This window comes from Stenella coeruleoalba (assembly GCF_951394435.1).
Source record: "Stenella coeruleoalba genome assembly, chromosome: 4".
NCBI lineage: Eukaryota > Metazoa > Chordata > Mammalia > Artiodactyla > Delphinidae > Stenella > Stenella coeruleoalba.
In genome coordinates this window covers 17,987,301-18,009,858 of record NC_137149.1, presented here as the reverse complement: position 1 = coordinate 18,009,858, position 22,558 = coordinate 17,987,301, and the positions used below count along the sequence as shown (strand labels likewise).

The window sequence follows — 22,558 nt, the reverse complement described above, 5'->3', positions numbered from 1 at the left end:
CCATTCCTTAAGGTTCTTAGAATGTTAATTGGGAGATGATTTTGTTCCTTTGTGCATGAATGTCTCCCTGCAACTAGGAGAAGATTTAGATTCCACGGAGTACCTTGACAGTGCTGAAGGAAGCAAGAAAATTGAGGCTGGGACTCTGCCTGGTGGAGCTTAGACTCCTGAGCCTTGGTGGGGGTCACTACTGAGCAGATTTGGATATTTGACTTTATTATTTTTTCCAGAGATAATAGGGCAGGGGCATATGAGTCTTACTTTTATATATATATATATATATATTTTTTTTTTTTTTTTTTGCGGTACGCGGGCCTCTCACTGTTGTGGCCTCTCCCGTTGCAGAGCACAGGCTCCGGACGCACAGGCTCAGCGGCCATGGCTCACGGGCCCAGCCGCTCCGCGGCATGTGGGATCCTCCCGGACCGGGGCACGAACCCACGTCCCCAGCATCGGCAGGCGGACTCTCAAGCACTGCGCCACCAGGGAAGCCCAAGTCTTATTTATATAATTTTTGAGACTAGGTGTTACTTTTTAAAAGGTCAGTTTATGAATTTATAATGCAATATCTAACTTCTTGATGAATTGGATGTTTGGGTCAGCTGACCAATGCATTCCTGTTTGAGAATCTCACTTAGAAATATAGTAAATATAGTTGAAGTTTTGTTGGATGGTTTTAAAAGTATATTTTCTTCCAGCTCTGCTATTCTCTGGAATCAGTTTTCTCCACTAAATAGAAATACTTGTCAAGTAGACAATCTATTTTAATTAGAGCGAGTTTGAGAAGACCATTTCTGTCACCCACAGTGTCAGCAAAACACCACTAAATTTCTTTATTTTCTCCCCCTTTTATATTTAAGGTACTCCTCTGCTTATATCATTTGACCACCAAACTGTTTCATTCCAACACGCTTTACATGTTGTGAGTCTCAAAGGTTTCAGATTTACCAGAAGGTAAATTCCTTGAGGGCAAGAGCTGTACTTCAGGAAAGCAGGTGTGCACTGGAAGAGGCATGCGTTTTAAGGAAGAGAGGCCTGGGTTCAAACTGTGGATACTTTTGACCACAATTTATGTGTCTGTGACCTGGGAGAGTTGTTTAATTACTCTGAGCCTCAATTCTTTAACCTGTAAAAATATGAGTAATAATACCTAACTCCAGGGTTTCATGGAGATTGAGTGATGTAGCTATGAAAGCACTTTGGGCTGAATACCTAGTACCACGTGCTGAGTAAAGGCTGACCTCTTTGCCTGTCTTGTCTTAATCTTCTTTGTAAGGCATCGCACATAATAGGCCCTCAGGACGCACTGGGTAATTGATTTCATATTAGGGGGGCCTTTCCTTGATGATGCAGCGTGAGATCCTTTTGTTGGTGGCAAATTATCTCCAAAGCACATTGTAGGTTGGGTTGCCTCGGGGAAGTCATCTTGCGAATCAGTGCTTGTCAATATTTTGTATGTAATATAAAAGCTACCATGAGAGGAAAGGAAAAGCTCATTTATTTTTCTGAGAAGGGCTGTGATTGTTATGCTGTCATTGCTGGCCAATTTTACAGGCTTAAAAATTATAGTGGTCCTTGCTGGGACTCCCTGTGCCGCCTCAGCAGCTGAGTGGCTCAGCGGCGGATCACTAATTCCAACCATCTTCTGCGGATTCTGGTTAGTTTACATCAGAGGATGGCCTTTTGTCATGTAGCCTTTGTTTGAGGGTTACTTTTATGGGCTTGTAGTACTTTATGCGTTGAGTTCACCACTCAGTGCTAGCGTACTTTTATTATTTATTTGTTTGTTTCTTATATTTTTGAGTTTTAAGAGGTTTTTTTTTAAAAAAAAAAAAAATATGTTCTGTGTACTATCCCTTTATGAGATGTGTGATTTGCAGACATTTTCTCCAATTGTTAGCATACTCTTAAATGGTTGGAGCCAATGAAACCTTTTTGAAATAAATCTGTCTTGGGCAGTAGACGGCAATTTCTCTGCGAGTCATAGGTGGTTGCAAATCTGATCTAAGTTCACTTTTACTTGTGTGTGGATCCTTTGCTCAAACTTTATAAAGCTAAGAAGTTAAAAAAAATGTTAAAGCCTCTGTGAAGATAAAAAATGCAAGATAATATGTGCTTGCAATCGCTTTACCAAGGTTTCAGAAGACATAAAAACAAAACAAAACAACCAAGAAGTTTCTTTGTCAAAGGTCTGGAAAATACAACTTTTGGATAGATTTTTGGGAGACCTGTTTTGCATTAAAATACCAAATAAAACAAAATGATGGATTGTTTTGGCACCATTAAGTTGGGCTTATGTGATGAGAACTGTACATAAAAGACAGCCAGTTATTGTCATAGTTGACAGATTTTTGGGTACCGTCTACTTGTTCAGTACAGTAAAGTCCCAGGGGTGAGGAACTTTTCCAAAATTCTTATGGCAGGAACCATGCAAACTTCAGCTGTAACACACTGACATTATCTTCCCAGTTCTATAGCTGTCTGTACGTTGTGGTCTTGCCTGGCACACCAGATTAGTTCCTGTGACTTTCTGTACGAGTATTATCATTATTGATGTGGCTTCATTTTATTTTTCCCAAGTCTGTAAGTTGCCTTAAAGTATTGGTCAGATTTTAACAGGAGACGGGTGTAGAGGTTTTCAAGTGGAGCGAATAGCGCAGGCAAGAAAATGAGGCGGAGCGTGTCCTAGGAAAAGCCAGGTGATTTGTTTAACTAGAGTATAGGTGTTCTCTAGGGGGTTTCTGAGAAAGAATACTGGAAAGGTATTTGGGGGGACATATGTGGAAGGCTTTGAGTGCCAGAATAAGGAATAGGTACTTAATTTTTGGCAATGTGGATCAATTTTAATCTGATGAAACACATGTTGGAAAACTCCTGAGGAGGCCAGTGATCTAGAGGAGAGGTGATGAGGTTTGAATTGGGGGGAAGTGATGACAGGAAGCACACGGAGACAGATTGCCCTCATTCTGCCACATTACACTTAATGCACTTGTAACACACTGTGACATACGTCACCAAATGGATCTGTGTGCCTGTTAATAGAAAGAATGGAGGACTGACATTAAGTCCAAGGTTAAATGAGGAATAAATGTGTTCAATAAATATCCATGTGTATTAGGTCGCTGGGAGGAGAGATTGCCACCACAAATTTACATACCTGTGTGGAGTTTTAAGTGAAAGTTGATTATTAAAGTCAATCAAAACCTAATGTACACGCTGCTATAGGTAGCATAGATAACCAGCAAGGACCTACTGTATAGCACAGGGAACTCTGCTCAATATTCTGTAATAACTTAATTGGGGAAAGAATTTGAAAAAGAATAGATACATGTATATGTATAACTGAATCACTTTGCTGCACACCTGAAACGAATACAACATTGTTAATCAACTATACTCCAATTAAGAAAAAAAACCCTAATGACACTTTATTTCAGCACTTCACAGTTTTTAACATTTATTCCCCTTTTTACCTCATTTGATCTTTAGAAGGGTTTGGTAAAGTAACTCCTAGTGTCTTCATTTTTTTTTCTAGAGTCTTCATTTTATAGAAACTGAGGCATAAAGAGGGGAAAAGCCTTGCTCAGAGTATAAAGGTGGCAGAAATCAGACACTAAATCCATGCTTCTGGGGCCCAGGTCCATTTCCCGCCATTTTTTTCTCCTGCTTCAGCAGTCCTTGATGACCCATTAATTTGCCATTTAATGCATTTGTTTGTGGATGTGCGCTGTTCATCATTTTAATCAAAATAATGTTAAAAATCCCCCAGACCTCTTTGTTTTCTACTTCAGCTTCTACGGGCAGTGTGAGAATTGCATTATGAGTCACTTGTTCATGGTCCTTGGCACTGAGCGAAGGAGAGAATGTAGACATGTTTGGATTAAACATATTTGAATGAACCCCCATAGCACTTCCAACGACAGGTCAGAACCTTTAAGCACTGAATAAATGTTAGTTGATGAGCAGCGTTCCTGGGAATAAGAAAGATGCTTAGGAATGTGCCTTAAATGGAACATCAAATGATCCCCTAGTGGCTCCAGATTCACTGTGCTTTTCTAAGTGCCTCGTTTATGGCCAGGCCCAGGGGAGACCTTAGCTCCTTGAGTTTTATTGTTGGTAATATTTGATATATTATTTGAAGTAAATTGAAAGCATTCCTTGAAATGCTTCTTTCTAGTCTCTTCCATCTTTTTACGCAAAATATAATTCTCAGTTTACTTTTCAGATTAATCCCTGACTTTCAACTGAGTTCATAGAAACAAGATTTAAGATTTATCAATGAGGCGCCTATAGGAAACTCCTGATAAGTACTTGATTTTGATGGTGAGATCCTGGACTTCTATCCTGAGCCTAGGCCAGCATCTGGTGCCATAATGGAGGGTTTTGGGAGGGAGTTGAGTCTGTTTTTAATGTGGGAGGTATGTTGGCATTTGTGGCCAGAGGGAGGACTGTGGCAGTTTTAAAACATGGCTGCAAATTCATTGAGAGGAGGGGTCTCGTCCCCTCTCTTTGGATCTGGACAGACTTAAGACTGCTTTGAAAAACAGAGTGTGAAAGAAGTGATGCTGTGAGACTTCCAAGGCTAGGTGTTGTAAGAACAGGCAGTTTTGGCTTTGTTGACTGCAACACTTGCTCTGGAACCCTGAACTGCCAAGCAAGAGGTGACCACTCTGCAGCTGTCATCCTGGAGAGGCTTCTCCTAAGTGTTCTGGTTGACAGTTACTGCTGAGTTCAGCCTTCCAGCTGTCCCTGCCAAGATGCAAGACATGGAAGTTAAGCAGACAAGCCCAGCCGCTATTTGGACACCAAAGAATTACCTACATCGATACACATGCAACAGAAGAATCACCCAGCTGAGCCTTGCCCAAATCACAGACCCACAAAATCGTGAGAAACAATAAAATGGTTGTTCCGAGGTACTTCCACAGACTTTATTTCATTCAGGAAATAGGTATTGAGTAACTTCTACATGCCCAGCCCTGTGTTGGGTATAGCGGTAAAATCCAAAGATACAGACAGTCTTTGTCTTCCAGGAAACAAGCTTATTTGTGAGGCAATTGGTGAGAAGTTAAATAGCGAACAAGAAGTTAAATACCACTAGAAGAAATGCAATGTGCTAATGCGGGCTAAATGTGGGCCATGTTTTTTTTTTTTTTTTTGCGGTACGCGGGCCTCTCACTGTTGTGGCCTCTCCCGTTGCGGAGCACAGGCCCCGGACGCGCAGGCCCAGCGGCCATGGCTCACGGGCCCAGCCGCTCCACGGCATGTGGTATCCTCCTGGACCGGGGCACGAACCCGTGTTCCCTGCATCAGCAGGCGGACTCTCAACCACTGAGCCACCAGGGAAGCCCCTTGGGCCATGTTTTAATGAGCTTAGAAGGGTGGGTTATACCAAGGGTCACTGAGTTTGATCTTATTATCTTTTAATTCTGTTATGCACGGGCAGAAAATCTATATTGGTTCTAATGAAAGTTATGAATGGAAAGGATCTTGGACCCTTGAATGCATATTCAACAAACACATATTTACTGGGAACGAGTGAGGAAGGTGTGAAAGTATATGATGTGGTCATACAGCTTGCTGAGGGCCCCAGAATTTCCCACAGACTTGTTTTCACATGTTGCTGGAGTTTAGGCCCAGGGCCACAAGACTCCAGAGACATGCCTTTGACTCCTGTGCTACGCTGCCTGCTAAGAAAAATGAAGGTGGACTCCTAATGGATGCTTTACACGGGGACATGAAAATTGATAAACAGCTTCTTAGAATATAATGCCCATTACTACTCTAAGTATCAAAAAGTGCTTTTAGCTGATGGAAGTAGAAAAGAAAATTCTTAAAAAGATACTGAACGGCTCACAGACTTCCAGAAAAATCCTAGGCTTGGAGGCCACGTATCCAGGAGCAATGCCCCAAATCATACTGTGGGCTGGACCCACTAAAGACACTTCTTTGCCGCTAACCACACCACTGGCCTCACTGACATGGGTCCTGTTATTTGAGCCCCTGCTCTGGCTGCCTCTGGGATGAGGATCCGGCCACACATCGTCCACGTGCATGCTGCATGCTACCTACTTCCTCCCGACACAGCACCAGATGGTGATTCCAAGTCTGGGGCAGGTGATTCAATTGGCAGGGCCTATGCCATGATGTGCTAGTCGGGGAGACTCAGAAAGCAAATACCTGGCACTTTTACCTTCTATGATAATCAGGGACATTAGATGCTGGGAGACCCAAGAATGACAAATTCCACAGCTGCCCTTTTGGTTCCTTCATACTGCTCTCCTGTTTCTCTTCTGTTAAGCAGAATCTATCCATGCTTCAGCGTTCAGCTTTGATCCCATTTCCTCTATGAAATTTTCTCTGATGCCTCTAGGTTTTGGTTTTATTCCTCTTCTGAACCCCTACATTAGTTACAGCCAGAATGAGTGGTGAAAACCTAAGATTTAAGAGTTGACTTCATATCATTAGACCTGAACCTCATTGTCCCAATGAACTGTCGCAAGTAGAATAGTATTGGGTGGCCCTTTTGAATCGTTAGTAGAGAAATATCTAGTCTGTATGGATAGCTTCCTCTCCTTCCACTCAGCGGACTCCCCTTGTTCTCTTTATCTTTGGTCTTTACCTAATAATCAACACTGTCTGGTGTTGTTGCTAATATTTTGTGTTATTTTCTTGTCTCCTTCACTAGGAGGAATTCCCACTGAAGGTAGCAACTATATCTAGCAGTTCTTCTGTGATGTCCATAATATGGAACAAATAGTATATGCTTAGTGATTGGTTGGGAATAAATATGCCTGAAAAATGCAGCATTTTGCGGCACTTGTGGGTCCTTTCACCCAGCAGGTATTCACTCGATGTTAGAATACCTCATTTCCAGAAATAGTAATAAAACTTCCTCCCATTCCTGTAAAATTTTCCCTTCAAGCAAGGAATGACAATGGAATATTTTATTATAGGACTGAAGATCCTCTTAGGAACATTAAGTCCGTGGCCCTCAAAGTAAAGAATAGCCTATACGTATCTATGCACAAAAGTTGACTGCATCATCCTTTAATATACTTTTCAACAGACTGATTTCAATGCGAGTGAGGAGGAAGCTTTCAATACTGAGTGGTTTACCCATCAGACTTGTCTTGGTAGAGGTATATACCTATTCTAAGAATTGATTTCTATGGTAGAAATTATTTGAAAAACGAATACCTAATTGCTCAGAAAAATGTGCATAATGTATATTTTCTATTATGACTTTCTTTCAAAGAAAAAAAGTCCTTAAATGATAAATCATTTTTTTAGTGATTTGGGGGATGTCCATAACCCTTAGATAAAATCTCCCTGTGTGCTGCAGTTAAATAATTTCCAATCAAACTTATTAATTTAGATTGGCCACTACCAACTTTTCTATTACAATATTGTAAGCGTCTTGTTGACTCGCCTGAGGAGGTGAAGGTACAAAGCTGCATCTTTTGTAGGTTTAAATCTCATAAGCCGTTTTCAAAAGAACTGTTTTTTCCATATGAGATTTCAATTTATTTAAAAATATTTATTAAACAGTTTGAGGGAAAATATTTGCAATTCACATATCTGATAAAAGACTAATATCCAGACTATAAAAAGAATTCTCAAAACCCAATAATAAGAAAACAAACAACCCTCCAAAAATGAACAGTATTTCAATAGACATTTCACCAAAGATGTATGGCTATCACATACACACATGAGAAGATGTTCAACATTATTAGTCTCTAGGGGAATGCAAATTTAAACCACAATGAGATGCCACCACACACCTGTTAAGATGGTGAAAAGAGAAAGAAAGAGACAATATCAAGTGTTGGTGAGGATGTGGAGAAACTAGAATTCATATATAGCTGTTGAGATTGTGAAATGAAATAGTCACTTTGACAAATAGCCAGGCCGTTTCTTATAAAGTCAAACAGACGCTGCCCATACGACCCAGCAATCCTATTTCTAATTATTTATCCAGATGATATAAAATAAAAACTATCTTCACACAAAAACCGTGATGTGCATGCTTGTAGCTGCTGTATTTACATACAACGGCCCCAAACTAGAAGCAACCCAATGTCCCTCAGCTGGTGAATGGGTAAAAACACTGTGGTATATTCATCAATGGAATACTCTTCAGCAATCGAGAGGAATGAACGGCCACAGTAATAACGTGGAAGAATCTCAGACGCGTTATGCTAAGTGAGAGAAGCCATACTCAAAAGGCTGCAACTGTGTTATTTCATTTGTGGGCCTGCAGAAACCGTACAGAAACAGAAAAGTGGTTTCCAGGGGCTGGGAATGAGGGGAGGAGTTGACTACATGGGGAACAGGAACGTTTTGGGGGCAATGGAGTTTCTCTATACCTTGATTGTGGTGGTTACATGACTGTATGCATTTACCAAAACTGCATGATAGAACCATATACTAAAAAGGGTGAAGTTTACATAGGTCAGTTGTACCTAAATTCAAAACTAAAAAATTATTTAGGTTCATCCTAGGACTGAGATAACTGCTAAACACCGAGAATGAAGAGATCAGTAAGATCAGTCTGGCTGAAGGAGATTGGATGGACACAGTTAAATACAAGTTAGAGCAGGATTTTTTAAGTAGAGGTGTAAGCGTGCTCGGGTAGCACACAGAAGATTGCAATAAACTCTAATAGTGTCTGTGTGTGTGCTCGTCTTTGAGGATGGGAGCTTGTAAGCGGGGAGGGCCTTGCAGAGGAAGCTACATGTGATGGATGGGGAAAAAAAGTTCCCCAGGAAGATGGGTTGAATGAGGGAGAGGGAGTAGGTCAAGTACATCCAAATCACAGTGACTGATGGAAACAGAGTAAATGAGGAGTGATCCAAAAAATATAGGGAAAGGCAAGTGTGAGTTTTTAATAAAGAAACCAGTTCCATTTTGTTTATCCAAAGGAGAAGAAAAACAAATATTATTGGAAACATGCAAGCTGTGTTTTCTCTTAGCTGCAGCTGCTAACCATACAGGCTTCCTGGCAGAGAGCAGGTTATCCATCCTGTGACTATGTGGACACACCCTACGTTAGCCCCCAGGCAAAGAGATAATAATAGTATGCACGCGGGCAGCCAGCGCTCTGGAAGGGTTTATGAGGAGGAAGTCCGCAATTACATATTTCTGGGTAAACATTAACCAAGATTGAAACCCAGATTTGAAGAAAAATAACAGGCTGGAATCTTCAGACATATTCTGTAGCTGTTCTGTGGATTGAAAACAGTAGTCAGACGCTGCTGACGCTTAAAGCTAAGGTGAAATATTGAGAAGACAGTACGTACGTACGACGTGGTAAGAAACCTTGATCACACCTGCCCGCGGCACGTGCTCTAGAACACATCTGAATGGTGAGAAACTATTTACATTCATTACAACAATGCCAAGGCCACAACACAGGATCTATTGTTCACCTCAGAGCGATGACCGAATCTATTTATCCGTGTGGTTTAAGAGCCCACCGCTGTGCACCGAGAGGCCTCCTCTTGGCAACATTGCTAAGAGCATCTCAATCACTGTTACTACCATCTGAACAATTTTGGTTCCACGCTGTGGTTTTGTAATTTCCATTTTTAAAACTTCTTTGGCTGAGCCATGATGTGCCCAGTCTAGGTTGGGCATCCTTAAAATGAAACTGTTAAGCTAAAATTAGCTTGACATCAAGATGGCGCGTGTTCATTTTCCTTATATTTATAGTTGACCACAGTCATTATACAGAAGGCATCTAGTCTTTACCGTGCACTCTAGAGAACAGGAGGGGCCGTGACAGTAACCAGAAAAAGAACTGAAAGTTTTTTCCAAAGGCAGATGGTGGTAACTACTGCCTGAACGGGTGTCTGCATCTTAGTGAGGTCAGCCGTGTGGGGAGGACTTTTCATTACACAGCTGTTTACTCTTCACTTATTTTGCAGTTAATCAAGAGTGATGGGACCTTTTCTAAAAGTTTTGCTTGGGGGCCCAGAATTTAACTTACGTCACCGCAGAGGAAGCGTTATGTAACAACACTTCCTCTTAGACTTTCTTCACCAAGTAACTTGCCTACTGCCCCATCCAAGAGGCGAAGATAAATTAAACTAATGTGATGTAGAGAAAAGAGTTTTTGACTAAAGACAGGAGATCCGAATTTTAGTTCACTTTCCATGTCTAGCTAGTTGTGTGGTTTGGGCCTTAATTTCATCAGACAAATTCAGAGGGTTGGACGAAGATTCTTCCGGTTCAAAATTCTGATATTTTCCAACTCTTCTGAGAGAAGGACGAGAGTTTTTTGAATGTCAAATAGAACAACTGCAGAGGAAAGAAGAAAACCTTCTATTCACCCCATAAAATCAATATTTAGATTTTTCTTGAATTCCAGAATATCATGTGGAAAGTTACTACACCTCAGGGATAAGATTTCTTGCGAGAGAATGTACATTATCCTTGGCTTTGTGTTGCATTTGACTTTGATATTCTAAGCAATATATTTTTGTTTGTTTTGTGTTATTCTGGTTCTGCTATCAGCTATCATTCATTTGACTGGGACAGGTTAGTTAAGGCAGAAGTGCAAGCCTTTCTGATCATAGGCTGAACTGTATATCATATTTCATCCTGGATTTTACTAGTTCAGTTTTCAAAGCAACAGCCTTTAGGTATGTCACAGAGGGATGCTTAATGGGTTATGTCAAGCATCCCATCTAAAATGAGAATAAAAGTTTACTTACAATCCCTGCTGTTTACTTCTAATGCATTTTAAGAACCTTTTTAGCATTGCCTTTCCCTCAATATTCATTACATTGTGGTTACTAAGGAAGAAAAATCTATGGCGCCCTATGTCCTGTTCTTCTGTGACTAACCCCAGATAGGGAGGGGAGGCAAACAAGGAGATCAGGGCCTTGGACACAGGGGGAGGTTGAAGGTGAGACTGACGGACTTACAAGACACCAAATTCTAAAGAACACTTTTATGTTGTGACTTGTCGTACATGAAAACACTTTGTGACAATTACCACTTATTTAATGACTCCTAAGGGATCTTTTAGGTTGAGAGTTTTAGGACTTTTTCTGCTAAAGGGCCAGATAGTAAGTATGTTGTTATGCCTTGTGGGTCATGAGATTTCTGTCCCAACTACTCAGCTCTGCCTTTGTAGCATGAAAGCAGCCATAAATGATATGTGAGTGAATAGGTGTGCTGTGTTCCAATAAAATTTTATTTAGAAAAATAGGCCATGGGCTAGATTTGGAGCCATAGTTTCCTGAACCCTGATCTAAATTATTGGGATCACCCACATCGTTATCAATAACAAACATCTTGCACCTCTATTATGCAATTTATGGTAGAGTTAGTGTTGAAGTTGAGAAGGAAGGCTGAGCACCTGTGGCCCACAACTCGGTATCAACTCACCCATCAGAAAAAGACCAGTTTTTAAAGGAGAAAACTGATAATGTATAGTAATGAAGATCAAAACAGATTCTCTTTTGATTCTGCAGGTGTACCTTTAGCTGTACCTAAAGTTTTTAAAGTATCTGCAGGAATTGATACCTTTTCAATTATTATGTACCTTTCCCTTTTGTATTACTCTATATCCCGCCCAAATTATGAAATTAAAATCAAACTCCTGAGTACTTCTGAGTATTCAAGCTCTCTTTTGGAGACATCCAGCTGGTCCTACAGCATGTTTTAAAATTTTTGAGATGTCAGGTGACAAACATTCTAAGCTAGGCCACGACTCTTTCTTATGGTTGATGTTGAAATGAGCAAATGTTTGTAAAAACAAGGGTATGTATATTAACTTTTTTCTCTAGCATCACGGGATTGACCCAACCCAAGATAAGGTAAGATTAATTTTATTGGATCCATTTTTCCTGTTTCTACTTTCAAGCCTGAACATTCAGTTTTCCTGGTGATCACAGATGAAATTAAACTCTCATTGTTTCAGGCCATTCAGGAGATGGGTGGACCTGTAGTCCTAGTATAACTGCTTATTTTTATCTTTGTTTTTGACTCCAGTTGTCCTTCATAATAGAAGTCTAAACAAAACTGTGGTTCATGGATGTGATTATTTTCAACACTCTGGCTGCTAGTGAGGCTCTAATTTTAGGAGCGATAGACCTACACATAGGGTAAGATTCTAGGGGTGGTGAAAGAACCTATTGTGCAACATTATCTTTTTTCTTTAGTGTTTGAAAACTCACATTTTTTTTTCCTTCGGACATATTCAAATACATGTATTTTATGTGGTAGAGGGGTATTATTGGCCATTAATGTTTCATCACAAACTTGCTTATATCACGGTGTAGAGAGAGTCCTAAGCCCCAGACAGATACTTCTAAAAAGAAGGAGAGTGGTGATTTGTTCTCTCTTTTACTATATCATTTTCTCACTCCAGTTCAGTAACACTGAAAATACAACCCTTTTCTGGAATCTGCAACAAATTCAATGTATAATCTCTGGAACATGCTGATCAATTAAAAAATAGAGAAATAATAAACTGCTTCATTTTCTCAAATTTTGTTTTTAGTCCGTGTAATCTTGATGCTGAAGAAACTTCAGTAATGAGAACAGCTGACTTCATCCGCACTCATTGGATAAAAGTTCTTTTCTGGTGGCCGATCAGAACATATCAAAAAGTAGAAATGATTGGAAAGGTTATATGAATTTTATTTCACCTTTTGATGTACCTCATTTAAAGATAAAACAATTTTACAGTAAGAGACTCTGTCAGTAGTGTTGAGGTCTGATTCACTTTTTTTCCCCTCAATTCTTAAGCTTTTCTGTGCTGAGGAAATTGGTGTGACAGCCGAGAGGAAGAAATTGAGATTGTTGTACTGGCAAACCTCGGGACATGTGTAAATTGATAAGTTCTCAAGGGAGAATCGCTCTATGAAGAGTCTTTGCCAGACCACATTAGCTTTCCCCAGAAGTCAAGAGAACGGCCCCTGGCTAACACTGAAAATGGTCAACCAGGAAAAAGGATGTTTCTTCAAAGAGAAAGAGCCCAAGAATTGGCCTCATGCCAGTTCTGTGGAAAAGGGTGCATTACGGATTCTGAGTGAGAGACTCTAGGAGTCTCACCAAGTTTGTAGGAAATATTACGTCTTTTTAATTTCAGAAAATTCTTTAGAACAAAGTGATACGGATAAAGATTCTCAAGGAAGGAGATTCAGAGATGATTTTCTGTTGTCAAAGAGGGCTCTCCCTGGAGCAAGGAAGAAAACTTGTCATGTTCAATACACTGTGAACATTATTAGGAATCGTAATGCAGGCATAGCAAAGGGGTTTCATGGAAACTGTTGAGGATTCTGGGAATGTTTGGCCTCAGCAGAAAAGAGCAACTTGATGAATTAGTAATGTCTGCTGTAGGTGCGTGAGGGGGAAGTAATTGTGCACACAGTAAGTTTGCTTGAGGTACAATCTTGTGGCAAGTGTTTTGATCTTGCAGAAGAGGAAAAAAATCCTTTCCTCCACCCTTTTAAGTTTAGTGAATGGGACCTGTGAATTAAACTGACAGAAGACAGGTTAACAGGAGAAAAGGTCTATTTTGCATGCACATGGGAGCTTCACAGAAAAGAAGTGAAAACCCATAGAAGTGGTTAGGCTTGGGAGATTAAACATCATTTAACAAAGGGCAGTAAATTGTGGAAAGTAATGACAAAGGAAAAGGGATTTGGGCTTCTAGGGGGCGGTAAATTGTAAGAAGGTAAATATATGGGGGAAACTAATGGAAGATAAGAGTTATTTTAATAAGGCTTGTTATGCAGACTCAAGGGTGCCATCTTCAGTGACTGAGAAATTCTCCTCTTCCTGGCACGGGAGAGGGGAAGGAGGACAACTTCGCAAAGACAAATTGATGCTCTGCTGTTAGGAAATAAGGGGGAGGGCAGAGAGGTTCCTCCTTGTCTGTTGTTTCTTAATTGTGTTCAGCACAAAATAATCCTTATGCCAAAGTGGGCTGTTTTGGGGTGGCATATTCTGATCCTCTTTATCTGAAATAAAGATGATGTTACCTTAAGAGCTATTGTGAGAATGGAATGAGATGGTGTCTCTGAAAGCACTTTGAGAACTGTAAAGCATTCTACAAGTGTAAGGGTTTATTCCCATATTTTAGGTTGCATTTTCCCCTTCAAATTGAAATCTCAGTTTCATATAAATTCACGATGAAATTGACCCAGTTGAAGGAAATGGAATGGAGATGAGAAAAAAAACCCTTTATATATCTTTCCAAAAATGCACCAATTCTTGTACTGTCAATAAACAGCCGAGGAAGATGGGAATGGAACTAATTATGTGCAAACATCCCTTGACTCCTTTACTTCCCATCTGAATTTAATTCTAAAAAAAGAGACCCTGATGGATTCCTGCTTTCAGGTATAATTACCTCAAAATTGACTGACATTTAAAGCACACACGACACTTTTTAGCTTTAATTAGAGTAAATTGGTGGAATTTATTTGACCGGTAGTTTTGGGGATGGTTGGAGGCTGAGAATATACTTAGCATATCATTTCCTGCTGATGCTAAGATTTAGCCCCATCAGAGAATTCTATATTTAGGATAAAATCACTTAAGAAATGTAACCTAATCATTGTTATGACCATGAAGTAATCAGTCCAGTCAGGGAGAGATGCTCTGAGAAAAAAAAATTGCCGCTGACAACAGCAGAAACCAAAAATCCACAAAAGTTTTATTTAAACAACCTTGAAGTTTTTCTTGATTTAATAATGTAAAAATTCTTTTGCCTTGCTATGACATTTTTTGACATTGATAATAGGAACACCAAAAAGAAATGCAGTATATGAGAAGTGTCTTAGACCAACTCCAAAAGTATGAATAAATACATATTCGTTCGTCTGAGTGTCTCTTATGATTGTTTCAAATTTCTCCATATTTGTGGCTATTTCTTCTTCTTTCTAATTTTGTTAACTTTCTTTTTTTCTGGGTTAGGCCAGCTAATGGTTTGTTATTTCAAGGAGTCAGTTATTTGATTTATTTATCACTAGTACTCTTATTTTTTAGTATTGTAAAATTAACCAATTTAATTTCCCTAATTCACTTTTTTCATCCTTTTTACACTTCCTTAATTTTATTTTGTTGTTCTTTTTCTAGTGTATTGACTTGAACGCTCAATTTATTTTCATTCTTTCTTATTTAACAATGTGTTTATGACTGTGGTTTAAACCCTAAGAGTTTTAGGTTGTTACATATGTTTTAGTATGTAATGTATTTCATTATTATTTTGTAGATATTTCGAAATTTTAGTTTTGTTTTTTTCTTTGACCCAAGTGTTGATTCAAAGTAAATTTCTTAATTTCTATGAGATCTAATTTTTTTCTTCTTCCTGTCCTTCTTTTCTTTTTCTCCTTTTCCTCCTCTTTATTTATAGTTTAATATCACTGGAGGTCACAGTCAGATTATGTATTCTGTGCTATTTCTATTTCTTTTTGGTTTGATTTATGGTCAGAATTTTATAAATGTCCCATAAATTCTTGTAAAGCAGATGTATTTTTTAAAAATTAGGATAGTAATTTCTATATATCTATTATGTTCATGTTCATCAGTTATCTAATTGACATCCAACATGCTTAATTATTTTTTCTCTAATTGAGTTTCCGTGGACTAAAATTGTGATTTAAAGTCCCCTAATCTTATATTTTGGTCTATTTTTCTTTGCATTTCTCATGGTCTCTATATGAATTTAAAATAACTATTTTGTGCATCTAAACTATACTCTCATTGTCGATTGTATTCTTTATCATAAAGTTTTCTTTGTTTTGCTTAACATGTTTGATTGAATTTAATCTTACCTAGTACTGATACTGTGACCAACATTTATGATTGTATTACAAATGCAATAATTATAAATTAGATGAGCAAAGAAAACCATAGCTCCTTTATTTTCCACACCTGAGCTAATTTTCTTCATAGGCCATTTACCCTGCTAGAAAGGAAGGAAACCAGAACTTTGTTAATTAATGGTATCCCAGGCCCCTTGCTTACTCATGCTCTTTTGGGTAAATGCGCAGGTTTTTCGGATGCCCCTCGCCTCTCCCTGCGTGTCCTCAAGGCGGCATCTTGGTGTAAGAGGCTGTTTTATGGAACCTGGCAGGATCCGTCACCATTCTCCGGATCCTTATTGGTCTGTGTTGCAAGGGTCTGATGAGGTAGGACTGGTGTTCTCTGGGCTTTTGGGGGTGCTGGCATTGGGGTGAGAAGTTTTCGTATTCCGTGGCCTCTACTTTTTCTGATGCTCCATCTCTGTTGCTCCACTGGCCTGTCTAGCTCTTCTGGGTCCCCTACTAGGGGACATAGGAACATCTTGGTCCTTGCGAGCTATATGCAGACTTCGAGGAAACACCACCATCCTAGGCTGCTGGGCCCAGCCCCGCCCACCATCCCCCGCTCAATCAGTCATGTTGCCAATTTTCTCATGTCATGTTGACATGGCACTAGGCAGTGAGGGGCGTGTTCCTAGAAGCCTGCAGCTTTCTGTAGGTCATGGCGGGGGACGAGGGCTGCTAGCCCTGGTGTTTACAGCTTTCCTCGTACTTATTAGAATGCTTTTATAGCCTTATCCCTTTTTAATGTCCATTTTACAAATTTTGACTCTCTGAGTTGCTTTGTGCTTTAAGTCAGAGATAAATCTAAAGCAGAGTTTTAAAGAAAAGTACCGTGTAACCTGAACATCTTTTTCCTTTAATAAGTATATTTACCTCAATGACCTGTGTTGCTGAACCATTAGCACATCCTGTTGATTTTATCTTCCAAACCTATCCCAACACCATCTAGGCTGTCTCCACCATTACCATCCTAATATAAGCTACCTTCTTTTTTGTTTGTTTTGTTTGGGTCTGAAGCAAGAGCCTCCAAATTTATCTTCCTGATTCTAATCTACAGAGCAGCAAGAGTGATTATTTAAAAATATGAATGAGATCATGTGAGTCTGCAAGACTCAACAAAGACATCTCTTTACACTTGAAATAAAATTCCGATTCTCTCCCTGATTCTACACGGGCTCTGTTCTCTAGCCAACACCTACCTCTGCAGCATCATCTCCTGCCCCTTTCCTCCTCGCTGATCACACTCCAGCCAAACCACACTGACATTCTTCTGCTCTGGAACTAGACAAGCTCCTTCCTGCCTATGGCTCTGGGGCTAGTTTTCCCCATCTGTGGAATGCTCTTTCTCCAAGACTTCTTAAGGCTGGCTCCTCCCTGGTCTTGCTTTCAGTTGTCACGTCGTTAGAGTGTCTTCTGACCATCCAATCTAAGTAGTCTTCCAAAGATATTTTATCACACTCCCCTTTTTATGTTCTTTACCGTACATTTACTACCTGATTACTCTTTTGATATATTTCTTTATTGGTCTCAAGCAGTGAGATGTAAGCTGCATGAGAGTAGGAATATGTCTGTCAGTTATCACTAGTAATAATACTAATAATATCAGCAAAATAATATGGCATCTATTATGATCCTTCAGTCTAGTCCTGTTCTGAGCCCTTTCCGAATATTAGGTCTTTTTTTTTTTTTTTTTGCCGTACGCGGGCCTCTCACTGTTGCGGTGTCCCCTGCATCGGCAGGCGGACTCTCAACCACTGCGCCACCAGGGAAGCCCCGAATATTAGGTCTTTAATCATCCTTATAATCTCATGAGGTACTCTTGTTATCCTCTCTTTATAGTTGAAAGCACTGAGACACAGAGAATTTCAGTGACTTATCCAAGGTCACATGGCTATTAAATGATAAAGTTGGGATTTGAACCTCGGCAAAGACTCTGCACTGCTGTGCAGTCTCAGGAGTTAAAAGATCCCAATGAGGCAGAGACACTCTTCTTGAATACTCAGTAGTTGGAAAGATAGGCAAGTGAAAGAAAAACCACAATAAAGCCTGATAAGTCTTATATTCCAGGCATCAAAGGGGGGCTAGGAAAGCATATACGTGGGACATCTTCTTTTATTAAAATGCATTAGAAAATTCTGAAATACCTTCATTCGTGTGTTTGTTGGGTCATCTACATTTGCTTACAAAGGTATCCGGCATCGTTCCTGTAGAAACGGGGAGGTAGCAAGATGAAACGCTTTCCAGTATAAAACATACTGCAAAACAGAAGTCTGTAAGACTGGACTCTTTTTCCAAAATGATTTTGATATTGCTTTCCTATTCCTTGACCCTGGCTAAGAGAGAGATGTTTTAGAAGATGAAAGGGGATTTTAGGGACGTAAAGACAGTGTGGCCAACCATCAGGATATTTGCCTGCTTTGAAGAAACCATTTTGAAATAATGAGGCATAATTAATGTCAGTGTTTAGGATTATGTGAAAGTTTGCCAAGATACCTGGTGCAATTCTAATGGCCAGAAATGACAGCTCGATCACAGGTATGCCAAGTAGCCATCCCATGCCTCGATGAATTTAGCAGTAAAATGAGGTTAACTGTACATGTCAAGTAATAAATTAGCCTACGATCACCACCAAGAATGGCCAGCCTTCATTTCGTGCCAGGAGCTAGTCTAAGGGCCTTGCAGTTTATTGAATCCTCACTGCAAACCTGGTGAGGTAGGTATTATTATCCTCCCTGGCTTACTGATGAGGAGGTTGAGGCCCAGAGAGGTTAAACCATTTGCTGAATATCACACAGCTACGGAGTGTGAATCTGAACCCAACCATAGCGTTGTGTCACTAAAACAAGCAAATAATCACCACAGTGGAGTGGCTCCTACTGGCCTGGTGCAGCGCTAGGCACTTTCATGTGTTTAACCCCGTGAAGGAAGTGTTGTGCTCGTACTACAGGTCAAGAAACTGAGACTCAGATAGGGTTAGGGAATTTTCCCAAGGGTATGTGAAACCAGGCCTGTCTGGATCCAGAGTCTATCCCCGCTAGTAACTCATTAAACTCTCTAAACCAGAAGGCGGAGTACTGTTTCCCTTTCCAGGATTGCCTTCCCCACCCCTGTTCTCCTTTGGTACTTTCCTCTCACTCTTTGTGCTGTTATGATACATGGTTCAACAATGTGCATAATATAAAACGTGGCAACATTTTCTGAGCCCAGATTAGGTGCTGGGCGTTGTGCTAAAAGTTGTTTCCCTTTAATTACCTCCTTTAATCCTCCCAGCAACCAAATATCACAGGTACTCTTCTCAGCACCATTTTCTATACGAGGCCACTGAAGGTGAGAGGGATGCCCTTGCAGCTGTCTTGCGAAGAGTCTGGTGATGCAGTTTTCCTGCGAGAAAATGGAGCATTTTAAAGCCACACTGCATTCCCCTGCCCCGGGAATAAATCAGCCAGCTTCGGAATGCTTTTAGTTCCTGAACCTTAAAAAACACGCAATCCTGTTTTAAAATTTGTTTTTGTTTTTTTGGAAGCAGGGTGGTTTGGAGGTGCATTCCTTGCCGTGTGTTTCTTGAAAAGTGCCATTGGGCTAATCTGGTTAATTCTGGCCGCTTCCTCTTCCCTTGTCTTTCTGTGGCTCTGTCTTCTGTTCTCAGGACGGCCACCGTTGGCTTGTGTCTACTGAAGGAACAAGTGGATGGGGGGTTGGGTGGTGGTGGGGGGGGGGGCAGGGTGCTGGGGCCCTGGGAAACTCATTTGCATACTTCTTGTTACAAAGGCCGACCACATCCTGGTTAAGACAATGTGCTGCCTGATAAACAGACTGCATCCCCCAGTGTCTGCCTGGAGCTCTGCCAGCGTGTGGTCCGCCTTTGTCACAAGGTGCTGTTTATTCTGCCTGGAAGTCCAAGGACAGGACAACCCAGCTAAATGAACCTTTTATTCCTCCCATTCTCTGGCAGGAATTCCTTGGGTCAAAAATATTTATTAATATTAGATTAAGGGAGAGGCATCCAGAATTCGCCAAAGAAGCTTCCCTCGCACTGTGGAAAACCTATAAAAGGTTTTGACCTTCCTTTCTGGCTATAAATGCTTTGGGGATTGGGGGAACTAGGGAACTTGGAAGATACAGTGCAAGCGCAACATAAAGATCAAGGTTTGCCAAGATTTTGTGTTGATAAATATTTATTTCCACATCTGTTTTCGATGTGCTCCCTTTCTCTTTTCCTTCCCCTCCCAACCCAACAACACCCAGACCAAAGGAAGTGGAGGCTTAAACAATTCATTGAAGACTGCAGCACAGGTTGTTTAAGAATCTGGACAACAGAGTCCTAGTTTCTCCATTCTCCCTGCAATTTGGTAAATTTAAAAAAAAAAAGATTTTGAGATGCAGTCTCATTTATGGCCGTTAAGGTAAGAAATCTCGCTATGCGACCCTCTTATTGGTTTTTCTTTTTAACGCCCCTAAGAACAATTCAACATTTCCTGCTCTGCTTAAAGTGTTTTCAAACCTAAACATGGGACGTATTTTAAGATAGCTTTTAACCGCCAATTTTATTGGTGACTGTTATCACTGAAAGGAAGGTACTCTGTGATACCCAAGTTGTTTTAATAGTTTTAATCAATAATTCCTATAAACAGACTTTGTCTTGGGAGTAGAATACGCAGCTATTTCCTTTCTGCACTGACAGTGACCTCTTAAATATATTACAGCCCCTCATCTGTAGCTAGTTCCACATGTGTAGTGAAGACTTTCAGTAAAGTATTGACCTTACCTCCTGGAGGTCTTCCTGGAGGATGTGGCTTGAGAGGATGTTGCTTGAGACAACGTTGCAGAACAGTTTGGAAAAGATGCCAGGTGGCATTTTGAAGGATTACCACCACTTCTGATGAGGCCTCTGAAGAGATTTCTGGCAGCTGAAGAACAATAATGTGCTAGAGATTGATAATTTTGTGGTTTAGAAGCTAAATACTTGCACGTGGTGAATATCAAGGTTGACCGTGAAGATGAAAATTAGACCTAGATAGAACACCTTGTGAAGGATAGCCTATAGGGGAGACAGTTATCCGAACAACATCAACTTTTCTAGATGAGGAAAGATCACTAAACTTTAGTGGATGGTTTTTCCTTTTTTTACATCACACCAGTCCTCAAGATTCAGGGTCAGCTGCAGCTGGGAGTTTACCAAGGATGATAAGCTGATTTCTACTCCAAAGAGGCAGTTGTCAAAAGAGCAGCCTTGATCAAGGGGGCCTGTGACAGCGCCATGAGTTTTTGAATGAACACGCTTTCCTGTTTGTTGGCTGTGTGGCTTTGGGCATGTTTCTTAACCTATCTGAGCTTCAGTTTCCTCATCTGTAAAACAGAGATACGAATACCTACCTACTTTGCGGTATTTGGTTGTGAGCAGTGGACATTTATAATATAACAAGGTCTGGCAAACAGTCAGCCCTCAGCAAATACTATTTGTTTCCCTTCCTATCTCCCTCCCTTTCACTCCTTTGTTTGCACTTGCTTAACAGGTACTTGAGGTTGGGTGTTTACTTCTTTGAGTCTCATTTCTAAAATGAGAACTTAAATTTCTAGGACCCTCCTGCTTCTGAATTTGTATAGTGCCATGAAGTATGAAAGGAAATATTTGTAGTCCACTATCAGGAGTGTTAATCAACAAAGACATGGTTTTTGCACGCTGAGATGCACCACCGTCAGACGGTGCTGGGATGATTCCTCCTTTGTTCTGTTGAGTGGCATCTTCATACTGAATTTCCTGGAATCTTGGAGTTTGGCCATTTTCACACTCTCTTTGGAATTGTTGAGGATTCAAGTTGTGGGATGGCGAGCTCTCTGTTGGTGGAATAGTTACATACTCTACAGCCCTTCTCCAGTTTCTGGTTTTGCTCTGGAAGACCTTTAGCATCACAGAGCTGAGGAGATCCCTGAAGGTAAGAAATAGGTATTTTAGTCTCTGTAATCATGGTGATCAACGGACTGCCAGGTAGGTAGTAGGTGCTGTCAGAGTTGTGAAATGAATAAATCAAGTTGATATCATTTATTGACCACCTACCTAAGCCAGAGGTGGTGCCAGAGCTTTATTTACAGGATTGTATTGATCACGATACAAATCAAGGACAAATCATGTAGCAATTTTTGTCTTATACTCTGGAAAGGTAGATGTAAGAAGGCTGTCCGCTACCAGATTTCTTCACTCTGCTTTCCTGTGTCCTCAGCCCCAGGGAACTCGGATGACGTGTCACACCTTGATCTGATATTTGAAAGGACTCTTGGCATTTAGAATGCATGTATTTTATTCCTTCGATATCCAGTGCCACGGTGTGATCTCCTCTCGAAGATGTTTCACGTCCTGCTGCAGCTGTAGCCTGTTCTTGTAGGATCCTGTGTGCTTATGTCCTTTGTTGTCTCCAGAAGCCCCAGTTACCTCTGGACTATCTGAGGGACAGTGTTGTTATCTGGCTGGCAGCCACTTGGAGATTTGATTGCTCTTTAGCATCTCTACCAGAGGGTGGAAGACGGAAAGCAAAAAATGCTGAGACTCAAACCAGTGCGTTTTGCTACTGGGTTACAGTTCTGGTAAATGACTGGACCAGAAGAGAACATTGAAGTTGTACGGTTTCCATAGCCGTTTGGCCCATTTCCCAAAGGTTTTGCTGGCCAGCGGGTTTGAGGCTAGGAAGTGGCTAGGGTGTGGTTTGTGGTTTCAGAGCTGGATGTTGCCT

At 40.5% G+C, this 22,558-nt stretch overlaps 1 long non-coding RNA gene across 5 annotated transcripts in view; it reads left to right on the top strand.

The window, feature by feature from the left end:
• LOC307185615 overlaps window positions 1-22,558 on the top strand; it is a 114,447-nt gene that overhangs the window by 70,870 nt on the left and 21,019 nt on the right. For 4 of the 5 annotated variants that reach the window (XR_013828115.1, XR_013828116.1, XR_013828118.1 and 1 more), the window contains exons 4-5: window positions 12,518-12,644; window positions 16,020-16,157. This is a non-coding gene — a long non-coding RNA (uncharacterized lncRNA). The remainder of the gene's footprint in view (window positions 1-12,517; window positions 12,645-16,019; window positions 16,158-22,558) is intronic. The other variant, XR_013828117.1, reaches the window with a different exon arrangement.